Source organism: Panthera onca, chromosome B1 (genome assembly GCF_046562875.1).
Source record: "Panthera onca isolate mPanOnc1 chromosome B1, mPanOnc1 haplotype 2, whole genome shotgun sequence".
NCBI lineage: Eukaryota > Metazoa > Chordata > Mammalia > Carnivora > Felidae > Panthera > Panthera onca.
Window position 1 is genome coordinate 120,957,824 of NC_138342.1, and position 21,066 is coordinate 120,978,889.

Below are 21,066 nucleotides of genomic sequence, written 5' to 3' on the forward strand. Positions count from 1 at the left end.
TCAGTCATATTCAGATAACTCCTTAAAGCTGTCACCATGTCCAATATTTGTTTGTAAATACAATCCAGTAGGTGAGTCACTGTATTTCATATCATGAAACCCATACACGCCATGGATCTATATATCCTGAAACTGTCCCACTGAACGGGTGATAAATGATGAGTGCTTGGATTTCTTCATGGAGATATCACTCATTTGGTCACTATAAAGTCTAACCTGCATAGGAATTATGTGATAGCCAATAAAGAAGCCTAAAAACTCTGTCAATCTTCCAGATATACTTGCCACAACCCATTACCCAAACAAAACTCTGATCTGCCTACATGGCCTTCCTCAACTCATAAGACTAACAAAGTACATTAGGTTTTGCTTCTGTTGTTCTGTTTTATTTTATTTAAGAATTTATTGAGTCAAATGCATAGTTAATGAATGTCTCTCTGCAATCATTCGTATATATATGTATATATATATACACACACACACATATATATATGAATGATTATATATATATACATATATATATATATATATATATGTATATATATATAAAGGGATTATTTCTTCCTTTTTACTGGTTTTGTTTTGGACTGAGCTATTTAAAAGTATTCCCAAAGTCCAGAAGAGTTTAAATACACAAGATGCTAATAGGTTGGGATTCAGATGTGCTTGTGTCCATTGAATAGACTTGTTTTATTTTTTACCAAAAAGGGAAAAAACTGCAATATAGAAGTAATGAGTCCTTTTTTTAAAAAGCTTATAATTTTAAACTTTTCTTTACAAAAATAAAATAGTTTTGAGCTACTATTTTTTTCTGTCAACTTTGTTACAGTAACTAACAACTTGAGGGTTCACTTTCTATTGCCAGTGTTTTGAATGAGACCCGCGTCTCCTGCTCAGATTTGTAAAGGAGTCACACAGCTCTCACTCTATGGTAGGGAATCCTCGGTAGAAGTGTAAGGATAAAAAATAAATGCAGCCTCAATATCTCAGGGGGGGGCTGGGCACTGAGCAAACTGGAAAGCCTATGCTGTGTTAGCAGAGGGAACCTCTATTCAAATTCATTGCCCAAAGAAATGAAAGCCCACTGTTGCTTGATTTGAGGATCTGTCCAGAGCTTGAAATTCCAGTCACTGTGTAGGCTAAAGTTATAAGAACCATACAACAAATACATCTGTGACTGATTTGGCCTAAGGACCAGAAGTTTCTAACCTATGGTCTAGATGCTCAAAGCTACTACTTGAATTCTTAGGAAGACAGCACAAATCATCTTTTGTTCCTTAGTTCTAATATTTGAGGTTCCAGGAGCTAAGGGGGTCAGGGGTCTTCAGAGTTCTTGTTAAATTAAATATTCTCTCTACCCAGAAATACAGTTTTTACAACATAACAGTTTTTGTTTCATTCAGCCATCATTTCTAAAGCATGTCAAGTCTCTTGAATCCATAGAGCCTTTCCATGATTCTAGCCAATTTTAGCTGGAAGCCTAAAACTGTCTCTTGACTCCTCTATCAGAGAGTTCGATCCCAGCAATAATCATCTGAAGCAGAACACAACTGTTTGTTCAAGTGCCTTCGAATTCAGCAGCATTGGGCAAATCCTAGCATTCTAAGACCTGCATCAGATATGGAGTCCACAAATAAGCAAAGGTGCCTGCCACAGGCTTTCATGAGAGCAGCAGCATGAGCCACAGGGCAGTGTGAATTCACAGTCGACTTCAAGCATCTACCCCTTTCCCCTTAAGAACTCTTTCTTCTTTGAAGTCAGGTCATTTTTCTTGCTTCACTCCATTTCATCTCTCTTCTTGCCATTCAGTGTTACTGGCATCTAACAAAGTTTATCCTCTTTCCTCCAGAACAAAGCAATGGCCACAAGCAAAGGAGGCAGGGGCAGGGGACTTTGACAAGAATTTCCACATCTCTATTTTCTGTTCTTACATTAGCAAAAAGAAAGTTAAGCTTAGAGGAGAAACCACACAGTATAATATATAGAACACAGAGGAATGATTTTTTCACTGGAGATAAAACTATTTGAAACCTGGATCTAGTCTAAGGAGTTATGTTACTTTGGATAAATTATCTCTTTGAGTCTCTATTTTCTAATCTGTAGAGTGGACTTAAAAGGACACATTTCATAGATTTGCTGTAAAGATTATAGGAAGCAATGTATATAGAATGCTAGGCACATTATATTATTATTATTATGAATATAATTATGCATTGATGCAAAAATGGATTTTATCTATCCAATATTCTTATAGTAGTTATATGCTTGAGATATTCCAGGTTGGTCCTAATTTGGTATAACCATATGGTTCTTCAGTAAAAGAATTTTATTAAATTTATAGCTGTGATTTTTTGGTATTTTCTTGTTTTCATATAGATAAATAAAAATGTTTAAAACCTTTTACTGGATTATTTGTTAATTTCCAAAATCATAGGTATCATTAATATGCTGTCTTCTGTGAAATCAGATGTGGACACTTACACTTGTTAATTTTATCTATGATTAGGAACTTCCAAATAACAACCAAAAATAACAGAAAGCCTTATTTTTTTGTCTGCCAGGCAAATGAGCTACATGTAAATAGTCAACTCACCCTATAAGTAGGCATTTAGCTGGAAGGTAGTGTTCCTTTATACAGAGAGTGATGGCTAACAGGGAGGCATTATCTAATAACTGAGATGCCCCAACAGATTATAGAAAGACTTGCTCTTCTGCTCTGTATACTTCCTTCATCGAAAAAGGAAGACTGCTAATAACTCTTCCTTTTCTTGCAATTAAAAGTAAATGTTGTAGTTAGAACCCAATATAGCCTAATAGAAGCGTACCTCCTCCTCTGTTGAAATCTTAACGATTGTACCCTCTACAGACCCTTCATAGTGAAAATGGAAGAGATAAATCCATGCCACTCAAGGGCAAAAAATGCCAGGGCACAGAGGCTGGGGTATCCTGAATAGAAAAGCAGCCTTGTACAAACAGGGCTTTAGAGAAATAACCATCTGGCTTCTAGGCTCCCTCAATAGCACCATTCTTATCTTACTATGGCTAAGAGAATCAGCCACTTCCCCAAACGCTGTGGGAAAGACTCTTGAGGCCTAGAATACAGTGTTTTATTTACTTCTCAAATTCTCATTTGGTCAGGTTTCTTAAAATGTCACATATATATCTTTCTCCTCGTATTCCAGAAAATTAGATGCCACTAATCAATTGATATGTCAATTTGGGTTATGTTTCCAGTCCAGAAAATTACTGTACTCCATTATATGTTTTCCCAGTTACCATTATATACCAGTGATTAAATTTAAATTATATAAATTTGTAACATACGTTAAAAAATGTATGTAATACATAAAAAGCATCACAACTCCTCTTTTTATTGCTTTGCCAGTATAATATGTATAACATACTTCCCTGTTTTTAGTCTCTTCTTCCTTTCTGTTCTTTATTCTTCCTTTCTCTCTGGAATGTTAAGAAAGCAATTTTCTGAAGTGTAGGATACAGTTCAGATCCCCTGACTGGATTCAGAAGACAACACTGCCCCATTTCCAGGGCACTGCAATCCATGATAATTCAATTGTATGCAGTAAAATGGCAGAATGCACAGTGGCGCTGCTTCATAATAATATCCACACAGAATTTCTTGAGTAGTCAGGATATTCTGTATTCACTAATAAATATTTTCCTAAGGCTACTTCTTAGAAAAATGTGGCTCTATATCATACTGACTGATTTATGGCTATTAATTTATACATTCTATGTGCATTCAGTATTCTTTGTAGAATCTTTTAAGAGTCTTTAATTCATTGACTCTAGCATTATATCTTGTCATCCTGTTCATTTTAGTGTATTTTCACCTAATCAAGTCTAATTTCTGTAATCTTTCTCATTTGGTCTTATCCCTTTTTGTTCTCTTTCCTGCCCTCTCACATTTCCTCTAATACATGTTTCTCCCATCATTCTGAAAGATGAGGTTGTTGAAGTTGTCACTGCATATTTATAAGACTTACAACTATTAGGGTCAGGAATACCTCTCTCTGAACCCACTGCAGCTCTTCCTTCAGTTAAGTAACTGTTTTTAAGTCCTTATAGGGATAAAACAAAAAGGTGTTATCTCCCCCCTTAACCATTGTGGGGGGGGATTTTAATTAACACATACTTCCCTGAAGAGTACGTGAACCATGCTTAACTGTCAACATAAGCAATATTTGTTGGAAAAGTAAAAAATGTATAAAAGTTGGCACTTTTTTTTTTCCTTTTTGGTTTAGTTTGTCTTTTATGGCAATGTATCAAAAAAAAAAAAAAAAAAAAGTCCCAAATGCAAAATCAAGGCCTGCCTGACTTTTCAAGGGGGATAAGAATATCTACATGACATGAACCAACAGTATTAATTTTAGATTGTTAGAAGGTCAGGGGTAAACAGCAGTTCAGGTTTAAGGTTGGAAGTAAAGAAATAAACCCAAAAAAATCAACACACACGTGCGCTCACACGCACACACACACACACACCCACACACACACACACACACACACACACAGGAAAAAAAGCCATCCTAATGCAAGAATTTTTTAGACTTATTGAAATAATGCTATATTTTTTGCTCCTATACTACCACAATAAAATACTAATAACATATAAATTTTAAGGTTTTTCTCACTTAAGATAATACATGAAGCATGCAGAGAAGATGGGAGTGGAGGGAAACACAATGTACTACATACTAACCATGTGTCAAGTGGCATTGAAAATAAACTTTGCTTGTGTTAGCACATGTCCAGAACAATACCATGCTTGTTGCTGCCTCATAGTTCCACTAAATTCCATATCTATATGGTGTTTTTTCCTCGTCAGTCAGATTTATAGATCATAACATGTGGCTCAAGAATGAAGCCTGTTATTTATTTATTTGTTTCTTACCAATAGCAGAGAGTATTCAGTAGTCTGATTTTTTCCCCAATAACGTCATTCTGCTTTGTCTGTTCCTCTGCATGCTCAATGGTGATTTAGCTTTGTAACAAGAATTTTAAGATTCTCAATATTCCAGTAATAGTATCCAAATGAAACATGAGGAAAGGATGAGCCTAATGCCATGGGGAGGAAGCAGATGATGGAGTGATTGAAGAATATAGGTAATAATTTGCAAGAGGGAATTTAAAAGATTTTGTTATAGAAACATTGCTGCAGAATTCTTGCTACACTGAGATTTGAGCGCCACTTCTCCTAAATTTCATTACAACTGGTTCACTTATAAATTAAATTGATTTCCTTCATGTAAAAAGCTAAATTCACATTGTTGGGAAAAAGGTCCTGAAATAATTTTTTTACTTTTCCCCATAACAAAATAATATAAAAATATGCCACCACATTCTATGTGTACCTCTGTGTGTGTTAAATAAGTGTGTTGGCCTTTAAAAATTTAAAAAAAAAAAATGCCTAAAAAGATGAAATTCACTTCCTTAGTGTGGAACATTACACATATGAAAATAAACTACCCACTCAGTACAGATTCTGAATTTAAGTATCATTGAAAAATCTAGAGAGAGAGGGAAAAAAAAGAACCTCTTCCCGGAACAATGGTGCTTTCGGGAAATGCTCTTTGATTGTCTGTGCTCTGGAGCAGTGAAGATGCCAGCTGTACAGAAGACAGCATATTTGCATATAAAAAGAACAAATTTGGTTCAAATGACTGTTGTCAGTACCAGAAGACGCCCATTCTCCAGCTTGTCCCCAGCTCCCTCAGCTTCTCTCATGTCAATCCTCAGAAAATACTATTTTGTCTTGTTTTCATGAATATTACCTAGGTGACTAAGACTCTGTCCTCAAGCAATTGAATTAAAAACAAGTCTGTACTGGTGACTTTTCTAGTCTTGATATCCCACCCTATATGCTGAAAGCCCCAAACTGGCCTGGCATCATCACCTAACATCGTATACAGACTTGGTTCTTTGTGTGCAAGCTCCAAATCCACGTTCCACTTCAGAAACAAGTGCTTGCAGCTTTCTGCTGCTCTTTTCAGCAGGAACATATGTGCTGCTTAAGAAAGGATGAAAACGTTATTCCAAGAATGGAAGCAGGTCCTTCTGAATACTAAAAGAAATATTGTGAATCAGTTAATGGAAATCTGTAGCGTTAAAACTAGGATCAGAAAAGTTAGAGAGAACAACACAGAGAACAACATGAAGCCTTTTATCTGCCCAGAGGCCAAGATGACAGCATTTTTCCATGACTATCAATCAGTTCCACATGGGAGCCAATAGGATTCCTATCAGGACAACCATAGAACCTGTCAGTGGATCCAGAAGAGCACGTGTGTCAGTGGGAAGGGTTAGTTACCTTCCCTGTTTTACCCCTGAATCAAAAGATAAGGCCAGTGTGGCTGGTGGAGACAGTTACAGGAGGGGTGGCAGAAAAGTCAGAACCTGAGTCACCAAAGATGGATGGCTAAGAGAAGTGCACTCAGAGTTGTTGAACTCTAAAGACTCAGAATGATTGATGTCTAGGAGGTATTCGGGAGTCAGAGGACAAATGAAGGAAATAGGGCCTGGAATGCTGCCTTCAGGGGTTGATGGTCTCCTGAAAGAATCCATTTGTTTGGGCAGGAAATAGCAAGCGATCTGGAAAGCAGTTGTTCAATCTGGATGTCTATGTACAACACATTGACTCATAGTCTGGCTTTCATCAAATCCTGAATGAGCCAATTTTTAGACATGCTTTCCCAAACCAAAATATTTTAGAAGAATTGCATTGTATATATTACACCAAGAGATTTAAATTTTAAAAGGTGGTGCTTAAATTAAGGTAATTTTTTAAAATTTCAGTAATATTTTTTATAAATATATTGCACTTAGTATCTATATGTAAAATTAATGTTTTTTTAATGAAATTGCTATCCCTTTAAAACCTAATATTTTACAAGTAGATTAAAAGTATTAAATCAAAGCCTTACATAAATAGAAAATAAGAGGGGGAAAGGGAGAATGAGAGGAATAGATGGGTCTGAGGGGATAGCCTCTATTTTAATTGTCTCCATGTAGAACATCATTTGGGGGAGGACAGTATTGAAGACCTTGAAGAATATAACTCCCCTTTTTTCTTGACTCTTGAGTCAATCACATGTGTGATTTTCCTGTAGACAAAAGAAAATCTCGATATTCGTGTTTTATGTGCAGCTTTAGGGGTGTCAATTCTCCCATCATGAGATGGTTGACTCACAGGAAATAAAACAGATACAGATAAGCTAAAACTAGAAATGACTAGCAATCCAGGAGACACAGAACAATAGAAAGGAGACAAGTGAGTGTGTAGGTGAGAAAGCAAATGTGGGATAGCTTGAAGACAGGAAGGGACTAATTATTCACAGCAAAATCCACAAGTTCAACCCCACGTGGAAAAAGCATAGCTCAGACAATTGGAAATAACAGATAGTGCTTCTAGGGGAATCAGAGTTTGAAAGAAACAAAAAAGCAAATTCTTAGAAAAACTGGGATCTCCAGGGAGAACAGTTCAAATCTAAAGCTCAGCAGAGTTCCTGCTAGCTGAATGGAACGCTTCAGGGCCCTAGCTACAAAGGCAGTTTCAGAACAAAGAAGTAGTTTACACTACCCAAATTAAAAAAGAACCACCTCTCTACTCTTCCAGGGCATGTGGTACACTAGGTAAGATAAGAATATGAGATATCTTCTGTTTGAGGGTCTCCTTCAAGTTCTTACTTGCTATATGGAGTAAACTGCTTAAGGTTCCCAGCCATGGATCCCAGTCCTGACTCAGTGACTGGATTTGTTATGGAGTCTCCCTATCCTCATCCTGAAGTGGGGATAGTAACTGTAGTTCTTCTCACTGAGGGTTTGTGAAGATCCAATTAAATATGTGAGAAAAAAAAAAAAAGATTGAATTTCCAACAATGTATGAACATATTTCTCACTTTCATATATATTTGTCAACACCCTGTGAGATAAGAATTATAACCCACAACTTACACATAAAGAATCAGAGTTTTAGAGAGGGTAAGGGATTAACAGAAGACAATCAACAGATTAATACCATTAAGTGATAACTTATATGTCTAGCACCATTCTTAGTGCTTTAAGTAACTACCTCAGCTTAATCCACAAAACTCCCCAATAAAATTTAATTGTTCAGAGTTACACAGGTTGCCAGTAGAAGAATCAGGATTCAAACACTCTCAGGATGGCAGCCCAGCCCAGGCTCTCAAACACTGTCCTTGTATTACATTCTCTCAGGGTTACATGGTATAGGCTGAAATGTAAGTTCAAATCTCTGGACCCATTCCAGTCCATTTCTACTATTCTAGCTGTCTGTTACACTTTCTGTTATTTGTTTACATATGCTCTTAAGAGCATATCTATAAGAAGATTGCTTTCTTGGGGACACGTAGGTGGCTCAACTGGTGAAGCATCTGACTCTTGATCTTGGCTCAGGTCATGATCTCATGGTTTGAGCCCCACCTCAGGCTCTGCACAGACAGCACCGATCCTGCTTGGGATTCTCTCTCCCTCTCTCTCTGCCCCTCCGTCGTCGCTCACTTGCGTATTCTCTCTCTCTCTCTCTCTCAAAATAAATACGTAAGCTTTAAGAAGATTGCTTGTTTTATGATGCTGTCATAATACCAGAATCATGAAGTGTGTTTGTGAAGAATTTTAGACATAAAATTCTAAACAGGTAAGCAATCACCAGCTATACAGTCTAGTTACAAAATGTCCTTGTTCAGCTCAGCCTATGACTGATTCCTCCTCTCAGTTCTTTCTAGAAGAACTCCAAGGGCAGTAAGGCTCTACCCTTCCTAATATATAATTTTCTTGTAACAAAATATCAATGTTTAAATAATTGTATTTATTGAGAATTTTAAAATGAATTTCTTTCTACAAATAATTGTGTCAGCAATAATTACAAAACATTTCAAGGGCATATCTAAATATATACATCTATTTTATGAAGAAATATGAGAGGAAAAAAGCAATGGCATCCATGCATGCATTCAACTCATGGATATTTATTAAGTGTCTAAATGTGCCCAGCATGATTCTAGGTGACAGTTTCACAGCAGTGAACAAGAAGTTCCCTATTTTATGGAGCTTGTACGCTAGTGGGACATGAAGTTTAAAATAATAATTTAGTCACAATTTTAAACAGGGTGTTAAATTGAATGTTGAGGAGTGGGGGTGTGGGTCACAAAAAGTTTCTCTGATGAGGTGACATTTGAGCTGAGCTAAAACATACCAAGGAGCCAGTTTAGGGGAACAACAAATGCAAAGATCCAGATATTTGGCTTATTTGAGAAGCAAAAAGAAGACCAAAGCTGATGAAGAATGAGCTAGGGGATAAGCTTAAGTCTGGTGAGAATGGCCTACTTCTCAAGATCCTTGTAGAATGTGGTAAGATATTTCAATTTTATTCTAAGTGAAATGGAAGCTATTGGAGGATTTTAACTAGGAAAGTGAAGAAATCACATTGATATTTTTAAAAGATTAATCTGGCTCTTCTATCTGGAGGTGACTATGCAGGGGCAAGAGCAGATGCCAGGTTCCCATAAAGAGTCCTCTAACTGGCCCCGATGAGAGCTGATAGCTGCTTAGAATTGAATAACAGGAGGGGCAAAGGATGGGGTTGGTCAAATTCAGAAAATATTTTAAACGTAGGAATTATAGGCCTTGATGATGGATCTAAAGTGAGGTTAGAGAAAAAGGGAATTTAAAAAAAAGTGATATTTGGGGATTTGTATAACTGTATGGATGGTGATATTTTTTGTGGAGATTGGCATCATGGAGGAATAAAATACCTCCTCGATGAGCAAGTGGAGATATCTCCTAGCCAGTTGAACATGGGAGTAGGGAGCTCCATGGAAAAGTGAAAGCAAGAGTTACGGGTTTTGAAAAGAAAAACCCACAAATGTTGTTTAAAGCCGTGGACTTTCAAGTTGCTAAGAGTGATGACACATTTAAGTTTTGTGAATATTGGGGATAAAACTGATATCTTGAATTTGGACAAGTTTTGACCTGGGGATACTTGTTTTGCTTAAATTGACTTCTGAGACCTCACCACGATAGATAACACCCAAGAATAATCTCTTGTCCTTGATAAAGTAAAAGTAATACGGGAATAAGTGCCAGAGCACTTGAAAAGCTTTGGGCTTTCTCATACTAGGTGTATGACCATAGGCAAGTCACTTAATGCCTCTGAGAGTCGGTTTCTTCCATTGTAAAATGGGCATAGCACCACCTTTGCCAACTTCAAAAGGTCAAAGCCCAAGTTAGAAGCATTTTGGAAAAGACTGTTTTGTACAGTGGAAACACGAGGGACTTCTCTTTAATACTGATTTCCACTCTACTAGGTCTCTTTTCTTCCCCATGGCACGGCTCCCAGGTGGCCTAGGATACTTTTGGATACCATCTGCTCGACAAGAAGGCTGCCTGATAAATTTCAGCCCCAAAGACAGCAGCATCAGGGGATCTTGCTCCCTCACAACCTCAGAGGCTTTCAACTTGATGCAAAGCAAAACCACCTAATGAACAAAGCCCTTAGGTAGTCCTGATTCCCCAATTACCCATAAGTAGCAACAGATGCTGCAAAGGTATACCTGTTCCAGTGACCAGCCGCTATCAGTAATTAGACAATGGAGGGAAGTAAGCAATTAGGTAAATCACACAGAAAGAGTAATAAACTGGACGAGGTATGTTGCTCATGGAAAAAAGACACAAATAAAGAAGGTAGAAAGTAAATTTTAAAAAAAACCTCTAATTTAACAAATAATTTGCAAAACCTATGTGGAACAATCTGATTTGGCCTATGAAGTTCACCTGGTTAAAGATCTCCTTTAACTGAAGCTCCCATGGAATATTGTTCAGAAAGAAATGTGACAAGAATAGATCTACTTTATCACAACACAATCCAGTTAAATGATATGGTTGCAGCAGATAGGAAGTGGGAAGAGAAGTTTGATTTCTCATTTATTAGTGATGTTACACATCTCAACTTCCTCAAGAGCACCAAACTAGAATCTACACCGGTGTCAGTAAGAACAGGCTACCTTCCAACTGCAGCACACATTAAATCTTGAGACTCTAGAAACCACTACTCACACAACAGCCTGTTAAGAAGCTCTGATTGGTTCATTTTCTCTCTTCTTTCAGTGAAATCTCTAATTATTTCAGCAGTACAAAAACATAATGCAGATCTTAGATTACCTTTTATTGTTTTCTCTTTCCCACTCCTGCACTTTTAATAATCAACCACAAAGAACATGGCCTTTGGAGTTACAAACTATACTCCTCCACTTCCTAGCCTTATGCCCTTGGGCAAGTGACTGAATCCATCTCTGAAACATGAATAGTGGGAAGCACCTAATAGGTCAGTTGTAGAATCAAAGATAAAAAAAAAAGAAAAGTGTGCAGGGGCGCCTGGGTGGCTCAGTCGGTTAAGTATCCTACTTCAGCTCAGGTCATGATCTTGTGGTTCGAGGGTTCGAGCCCTGCATCGGGGTTTGTGCCCACAGCTCTGAGCCTGGAGCCTGCTTAAGATTCTGTGTCTCCTTGTCTCTCTGCTCCTCCCCTGCTCGTGCTTGTGTGTCTCTCTCTCAAAAATAAATAAACATCAAAAAAAAATTTTTTTAAAGTGTGCAGCCTACTACCTGGCACCTAGAAGGAGTTCCATAAGTGATAGCAATTATTATGCACAAAAAGACAGTGTTAAGACCTGCTGCTCAAGGAAGAACTTGTTGACTATGAGAAAGTGACTCATCCAAGGATATTTTCAAAATAATACAGCTTAACCACTCAGTAAATGTATGTCAGATACTAGTTTAAGTGCTTTTTGTACATTAATTTATTTAATACTAACAAGCAACTTATAAGGTAGATACTGATGCCCTTCCATTTTACAGATAAGAAAACAGAGATTCAGAAACACCATGTAATTTTTCTAAAGTCAAGTGGCTAGACGGTAACAAAGATAGGACTCAAATGATTGCAACTGGCTTCTCACTCCCATCTCTTAACTGGTGAGATATTGCCTCCCCACTCAAACTGTAGACTGAAATCTGAGACTGAAATGCAAATCCACTTCTATTAGTTGTCTGTTATTTTTGTTTCTTTGTTTCTGAAAAGGTCTCCTCAAGAGTATTGCTAGTTACCTGATGCTGTCAAAATTGCAATAGCTTGAAGGAAGATGCTCAGGTATGCAAACTCTGCATAGGTAGGCAGTTGTCAGGAGCACAACATGGCTACAGAGTCCACTGTATCCAGCTCAGCATGGTTAAGGCTTCTTTGAGTTTCATCTAACATAGCCCTAAAGCCAGTAAGGCTCAATTGTTGCTGATACCCAAATGCAATTTGCTAGCATTAGACAATGTTTAAAAACTTGTGTTCATCTGAAATTTTAAAATAAGCTCCAAATATATGTGCAATGATTGTAAAATACTGCAAGAGAATTTCTAGAGCCTTAATTTATTTTTGATGTGGGATTATAAGTAATAAAGAGGGATATGTAAATGAGCATTAAGCACATCACCTTGGAAAATGAGCTCTAGGATTTTGTTTCATGAAATTTGCTACTCATTTGCTTGAATTGTCTCTTGTGTTCCTTCTAAACCAACTGAAATCCCTCTCATCTTTTCAGGTCTGGTCCAAATGCCACTTCCTTTGAGGTGTTGTTTCTGATGCCATAATTATATTTAATTACTGTTTGCTTAGTATTTCCATAGTTGTTGGTGTGTGCCTTTATTTTGCCCTTATCATAGTCTGCCTGGCATTAGAGTTGTTTGTCTTCACCACCTCCTAGAAATTTTTGGGAAGCAGGAATCAATAAAAAGGGGATATACCCTGATGATTAAAAGCAGGGGCTTCAGAATCAGACAAAACTCAATTTGGATCCTGACACTGTCACTCAATTTCCATAAGATCTTTGGGAAGTTGACCATTGGGAATTTTTGATGTTTTATCTCTTAAGTGAACATAATGGGAGAGCATGCTCTGCACTCAGACTCCTGGGTTCAAATCTTGGGCCCATACTTTACCTGTTCATGTCTAAGTTTCTTTTCCTGTAAAACAATATGACTAACTAATAAGGGAGCAATTATTCCACAGTTAAGTTGTGAAAATGAGGGTGCCTGGGTGGCTCAGTCAGTTGAGTATCCAACTCATGATTTTGGCTCAAGTCATAATCTTATGGTTCGTGAGATCGAACCACACATCCATCGGCTCTGAGCTGACAGCTCAGAGCCTGCTTGGGATTCTCTCTCCCTCTTTCTCTGCACCTACACTGCTTACTCTCACTCTGTCTCTCAAAATAAACAAATAAACATTTTAAATAAATAAATGAATTGTGAAACGGAAAGTAATTAATTTATGTAAATGACTTACGAGGAAGAATGGTTAACAGATAAGCACTCAATAAATGTTTGTTGTTTTTAGTGTTACCTTGTAGAGTTGTGGTGAGGAAAACATGGCATTCTGTTTGTAAAGAGGTAAGTACCATTTCATAGTATCTTAAATATCGTGGATTCTCAAAGAATGGTATTTACCACTGTGCTATTTCTGTAATCCCAGCACTTTGCACAATGCCTTGTCTTTAGAAGGTACCCCCCCCCCAAATTATTGTTGAGTGGAAAGCAATGTTTTTTAAGGGAAATATCACATTGTAAGAATCAAGATAGTGGTGATCTGTGTTTAATGAAGCAACAAAAAAGGATGAGCAGAGACCTGATCTAATTCTTAGCAGGTGCTTCTTTTTTTGCTTCAAGATGATCTTACAGCTTATAGGAAGTAATATTTTTATCAACAGATTAAATACAAAAAATATACCTCTGTGCTTGGTATTCCCTTTAGCTGGAGCAGCATACCACGTAGAGGGTAAAAAGATACTAAAGAAGATAGTCTAAAACCTTCCATTTTTCCACTGGAGCTTTAAAGAAAAAAAGTCAGAGCTTTATAATCATTTATAGAACAAAGACCAGCAGGAATGTAGAAGTGTAAACACAGAAAGGAGCTAGCAAGTTTAGCCTCCTAAGGTTTTTTTTTTTTTTCTTTTAGAGAAACATACGAAACAATTCCTGATTTACAGCAATTCATAAAGTATGAATGGACCTGACGTGCAGGTTAATGAAGGCCCTAGCAAGCTATAAAAGCTGTGTCTATAAAGAAATGAGACTGTTTTTTATGCAGCTTGTCAGTCTGAGCACATTTTAATACACATTTCAAATTCTGAACACAGAAAACTGATCACATAATTTACACGACTTTGTGTTTTTTGCTTGCTGTTTGTTTTTTTTGTTTGTTTTGTTGTTTTTTTTTGTTTTGTTTTTGCTAACCAGGCTATTAGAAATATAGTGGCTCTGAGTGTTGTATATAAGTGACAAATCACTGAATTCTACTACTGAAATCAATCATGCACTGTATTTTAACTAAATAAAATTTGAATACAATTTTAAAAAAGATAAAATACAACCATAAAAAAAGATATATAGTTACTTTATATATAAAATCCAAAATCTGTACACATAACCTAATATATGATCCAATAGAAGAACAAAGTATTTAGATTCATCACCTTCCTGGACAAAGCCTTAGCAACGAAATAGGATAACCTCTTTTTGAAAGCCACTCTGATATTTGAAGTAACCTACCTAAGGACATCTTGTCACTTTGCCATAATATAATGTCGTCATAAAATTGAATTTTAATTACTGAATTCTAGAATGGTACACCTCACTTACCTAGTATAGTGGGTTGCATATGCACAAGACTGTTTTTATTTTAATATATTTTAATAAATTATTTTAATTTATTTTTAATTTATTTTTAATTTATATTTTTTAATAAAAAATTTTATTTTCCTGTTAACATAGAAAAAATAGTCTCTACAAGTGGTAAACTTCAATTTCTCTATTTAGTCACATTATGTATGGCAGAACTGGCATGGCTTCCAGAGTGAATGTGAAGTTAAAACACTTGGAATCATTGAGTTTTCTATACATACAACTATTCCAAAGGACCAAGAAATAGAGGAATGGAGAACCCAATTTGAGAACACATTTTCCACTTTCTCTTCCAGGAAGACAAGATGGCTGGCCTTTCTATATGTAGCTTGGTATCTAATGATAAATGAGTATTTATTATGTGCTTTGGTATGTGTGTGTTTTCTGGAGTTGAAGTCTTTATCTTATTCCAAGCACCAAGTGTATGCTTATGATGCTCTCCTGGTCTAGAATGTGATTCCCCTTTCCTCTTCCTATTTTTAATCCTACAGTCTTCCTTCAAAAATTGACTTTATTTAGTTTTCCTTGCAAAGTCTTTTTTGACTACTCCTCTCTGCACTCATTTGATTCTTTATACAATCTTTCATATTCTTAGAGATCTTAAAAAATCACTGAGCTTTAATTTTTTTGATGTTTATCTTATTTTTTAGAGAGAGAGAGAGAGAGAAAGAGAAAGACAGAGTGTGAGTGGGGAAGAGGTAGAGAGGAATAGAGAGACACAGATATGAAGCAGGCTCCAGGCTCTGAACTGTCAGTGCAGAGCCTGACGTGGAGCTTGAACTCATGGACCACAAGATCATGACCTGAGCAGAAGCTGGATGCTTAACCAACTGAGCCACCCAGGTGCCCCCAAAATTGCTAAGGTTTTAAAGGTCTTTTAATGATTTCAGGAGTCTTAGTTTGACCTAATTATACTATGAGCTAATTGAAAGCACAGATTTTTACCACTCCAGATATGCCCCTTTTCTTGTTTAGCTTATTCAGGTTATTCATTTTAAAAAATGACACCACCTGATTGTGCCACTTATATGAGCACATTGCAGAGATTTGGAAAGCTGTAAGAAAGTATAACAAAGGAAGTAAAATCCTACTAATATGTCATAACCATGATTAAAGATACTCATACTTATTCTTCCAATCTTATTCTTTCATACATACAAAGAGAGTTAAATAAGTAAGGGTCATGTTGTATATGTAGTTTGTTATTCTGTTTTGGCAACATTTATATTCCCTTGTTTGATGAAATATCCTTTTAACAGATGATTTTTTATGACTGTATAGTATTCCATCTTAAGACTATATGTTTTACTATAAAAATTAAACAACACATGCTGATCGACTCTGCATTGAGAATAAAATACAATGGTCTGCACTTTCCTTCATCCATCCTGAATTTGAGGTGTTAGGATAAAAGTCAAGAAATGAGATGATAAAATGGACATAAAAAGAGTTAACGGTCTGAAAATGTATTATGATATATGACTACATTGCAGAGATAACAGATGTATTTCTACATTGCCTATTACTGATTTTTATTTATGCTAATTTTCATTATATTACCATAGAAGTTATAGCAGTTGCTATAAGACTTCTCAATTTTAGAGAAAACTAAAAAATAAAGTAAGGCTATGTTAAATAATTTGATCCTTGGATTCGTCTTATTTTATACACTAATAAAACCTACATGGGAAGAGTTGATACATTTTCTTTCAAGAGGGAAAAGTCTCTGGAAAAAAAACATTATCCCATAATTTTATATATAGATTCTTAAAAGATAAAACAGCTTCACAAAAGGCAAAGGATTAACAATCTGTTAGCTTTGAATCCTATCTCTCCCTGTCTCTTGCTCACTAGAGGCTCAACCCAATCATGAGGGCTGATCCTATTACCCAGGGGTTATGGAGTAAGAGACACTAGAAGAGGCTATGGGACCAGGATGAGTATTTCTTCTGTCTCACAATTGTCATACTCTGACGCTAGCATTCTGGTCATCTAACAGGTGGTCGTCAGTATTCTGCCATTGCTGCTGAGGCTTTGTTTACTTCAAGACCAGATCAGCTCATAACTTGGTTTCATTCCTGATCAAACCAGCAACCCAACTCACTACCCTTGAAACCCAGTATTCCCATTCTTATGACCCTTTACCTGCTGCATAAATATTTACTATAGCCAGGGTCTCCTGCTCAGAAAGTTACCTGGATCTTATATTCAGTATAGACACTTTCCAAACAAGTACCCACATCCCAAATCCCTTTGGATACACAGAATCCTTCTTTGACTTTTATATCTAAAATAGTCCCTCCATTCCACAAGTCAATTACCTCTCCCCCAGACATATTCTATATAGTTGTTCTATTTACTGTATACATAGAACTTAACACTACCTGAAATTATTTACTTACAAGTTTGCTATGCTCCCAATACAAAATGGATGAAAGAATGATTTGTATTGTTAGAGCTTTCACTCCAGCATCCATATCTTTACATTCCTATCATAATTGACACCGAGGTTGTTGCCATGCCTAAAACGTGTCTTTCGATGTGCCCTATATCTGGTCATTGGCCTCCATTAGGTATCAGGCACCAAGGTATAAATTATTTTAAGAATATAACTTCACAGTGTCAAATAAAGAAGGAGTACATGCACACACACACACGTGCCATCTCATGCCATTAATATATATTAATGTATATCAAAATATGTAGTATAAATTAGTGCCTATTGTTTTGGATTTATGATATGTAGTATCCACATAAAAATATGAAAACATACTCATAAGTATTCTATTGACTTTGGATCTAGTAAATGAAAATATATAAACATTACGAGCATAATTAAGAGCATAAACTTAATAAATAGTTAATAGAAATTTCCTTTATGTCTCAGGCAAGATTAGTCTTCTCTCTATATTTTCCACAATGGTTTCAAAAGAAATGCACCCAGATTTTAAGAAATGATCTCTGTCATGGGGCGCCTGGGTGGCTCAGTCGGTTAAGCGGCTGACTTTGGCTCAGGTCATGATCTCCCGGTCCTTGAGTTCGAGCCCCACATCGGGCTCTGTGCTGACAGCTCAGAGCCTGGATCCTGTTTCAGATTCTGTGTCTCCCTCTCTCTGACCCTCCCCCGTTCATGCTTTGTCTCTCTCTGTCTCAAAAATAAACATTAAAAAAAATATTAAAAAAAGAAATGATCTCTCTTCTTAAATGCTAACCTAAGCACAAAAATAAAAATAAAAATTTGTTTAAAAATTAAAAAAAATTATTAAACTTTAAGAAAATCTTTATTCTCTTCAGTTTTTCATTATTTCTCTTTGTGGAAATAAAAAGGAATCAAGACACTTAAAAGAAACAATGATAAAAACACGGATGCAGACTTTCAGTTGTAAGGGATGAGTTATATAATTTAGATTCAATAAACCAGTAGAAGTATAGTTGGTAATGGTCTTGAGATACTCATTTTTCAGTAAATGCTGATCTTGTGCTATCAAGACATTTTTAACCAATTAGTTTGCTCAATTGACTAAGAATCTCCTACCTCATTTACTTGAATAAAGATGTAGAGAACTTCAGCAAGATATAATGATTTCATAATGGCGTACAGACAAGGCAGAAACAATCCTTAATGGAAAATAACTTATACAAAGCATTATGACACCTAGCAAAATTAGTATAGCTATTTCCCCAATTTAAAGGCAAGGCTATTGGAATTTTCAATTTATTTGAATACTTTAGTAAAGAATCAGGAATCAAATATCAAAAATTTCATTGAAAAATTAGGTGGAAAAAAAGCCTCTTGCTTTATTTTTTTTTTTTTAAAGAATGTTTTTTGTATTAAAATGCATTGCTTTTTTATTAAATAAATATGCATTCTTAAATAATGATAAAAATATTTAGGAAATGATTATTCTTTCATTATTAATTATGAAGTTAACTAGTTAGCAGGTGAAGTGTTAAAGAATTTGTGGGATTTAAAAAAACTGAAAAAAAAAAAAGCCAAAATATATAGTAAAGCCTATACGGATTTAATTATAATGTCCTTGAAAGAGTAGTTTTTAAAAGTGTTTTTTTTCTTTTTTCTTTTTTTTTTTTTTTAATAGTACAATTGAGGGCTTTCATGTGCTCAAAAGCATAACAAATAGTTTGGGGAATATATCTTCCAGGATCAACAACACAATTTCCTGAAGACTCTCAATAACCTTATTTACTTGTAAGGTATTTTTTTGCCACATGATAAAATCAAATGATCTGTTGTTAAGAATTCTAGTGTGTCTTTTAAGTAAATATGAAAAAATAAAATTGAATTTTTTTTAGTGGGAGGAATATTATTATGAATAAATTCTCACAGCTGCTCATCTCTTAGATCTATAATACAAAGACAGAAAAATAGGTGACAACAGCATTGCTACTGAATTTGGGCTTTCAAAACAAAAAAAATATACCGAGGTCTTTGAACAAGACAGATAACTTTATTTGAAATAGAAGAGACATATTTGGCCCAGGCATCCTGTCTCTTGAAACTTGGTCTCCATGTTTGACTAACAGCCTCTCCTACAATTGTCTCTGCCTCCTTCAGATTTCACAAGATGAAAATAAGAAGGATTTATCTGTATCTTTAATACACTAAATTAGGGGTGCCTGGGCAGCTCAGTCGGTGAAGCTTCCAACGTCAGCTCCAACTTGCTGTTTGTGGGTTCAAACCCCACATTGGGCTCTGAGCTGAAACTGCAGAGCCTGCTTGGAATTGTCTCTCTCACCTTTTCTCTCTCTGCCCCTCCCCCACTTCTGTGCACACACTCTCTCCCCAAAAAATAAATAAACAAATAAAAGTAATGGCCTCAACATTACTTCTAAAAATAATAATCAAGAAATAAATACACTAAGTTACTTTCTAACACATCTTAACTCTTTGAAATCCTACTAAAAAAAGTTAAAAAAATGAATTTCTTGTCTTAAAAATGAAAGATGAATAGATAAAGGCTCAAGTAGCAAGAGTTACAGTGAGTCAAGAGGTACCTAGGCTTATTTTGCTACTCAGCTCCTTTTCCGATACAAGTTCTTTCTATATCTGACACTATCTGAGAACTCTCTAGAAAAAAGAAAAAAAAAAAAGTATAACTTTTTGGGTGTTACCACAGAAGTTTCTTGAGTTTTCACATTTCTGTTTCTCAATACCTGGGAAAATAAAAAACTAGAATCCTTAACTTACAGCACCTTTTAGCTACATTTGTAACAAAAATGAAATGTTTAAGAAATGAATTATACCAAAATCCAGAACACTGACAATACTAAATGCTTGTGAGGATGAGGAGTAACAGAAACACTTAGGCATTGTTGGCAGGAATGCACAATAATATAGCCACTTTGCAAGACAGTTTGGCAATTTCTTATAAAACTAAACATACTCTTGCCAAATAACAATATGTTCCCTCCTATTTACCCAAAGGCATTGAAAACTTACGTCCTCATAAAAACTTGCATACAGCTTTATCCATAATTGTCAAAACTTGGAAGTGACCAAGAAATCCCTTAGTAAGTGAGTCGACATATGAACTGTGGTATATCCAAACATTGGAATAATATTTAGTGCTAAAAAATGAGCTATCAAGCCATGAAAAGACCTAGAGGGAACTTAAATGAATATTACTAAGTGAAAGAAGCTAGTATGAAAGGGTTACATACTGCATGATTCTAACTATACGACATTCTGGAAAAGATAAAACTAGGGAGACAGTAAAAAAATATCAGTAGTTGCCGCAGATTAGGTGAGAGAGGGATGAATAGACTGAGCACACAGGATTTTTAGGGTAATGAAGAAATTCTGTTTGATACTTTAATGATCAATATATGTCATTATATATTATTCAAACGCATAGAATATAACAAAACCAAGAATGAACCCAAATGTAAACTATGGACTTAGAGTGGTAATGATTTATCAGTGTAAATTCAACAATTGCAATAAATGTAAAATCTCTGTAGTTTCTGTTCAATTTTGCTGTGAACCTAAAAATGCTCTAAAAATAAGCTCTATTAAAGAGAAAAACAAACAAAATTAAATATACATATTTTTATATATATTATAAATAGATTTATATATTATATATTTTTATATATATTATAAATATAAATTATTATTATATATTTATTTATATATTATATATTTATTTATTATATGTATTTAATATATATTAATATATTTTATATATATTATAAATATATATGTATATACACACACACACACAATGTTATCTCAGTAAGTTATACTTCAAAATGTAATGTTTTGAGCAAAGGATATAAATTTGAA

The 21,066-nt window shown here is 35.4% G+C and overlaps 1 protein-coding gene across 11 annotated transcripts in view; it reads right to left on the bottom strand.

The window, feature by feature from the left end:
• The window catches only part of INPP4B (inositol polyphosphate-4-phosphatase type II B), a 762,324-nt gene that overhangs the window by 345,004 nt on the left and 396,254 nt on the right, over positions 1–21,066 (bottom strand). The window lies entirely within an intron of this gene.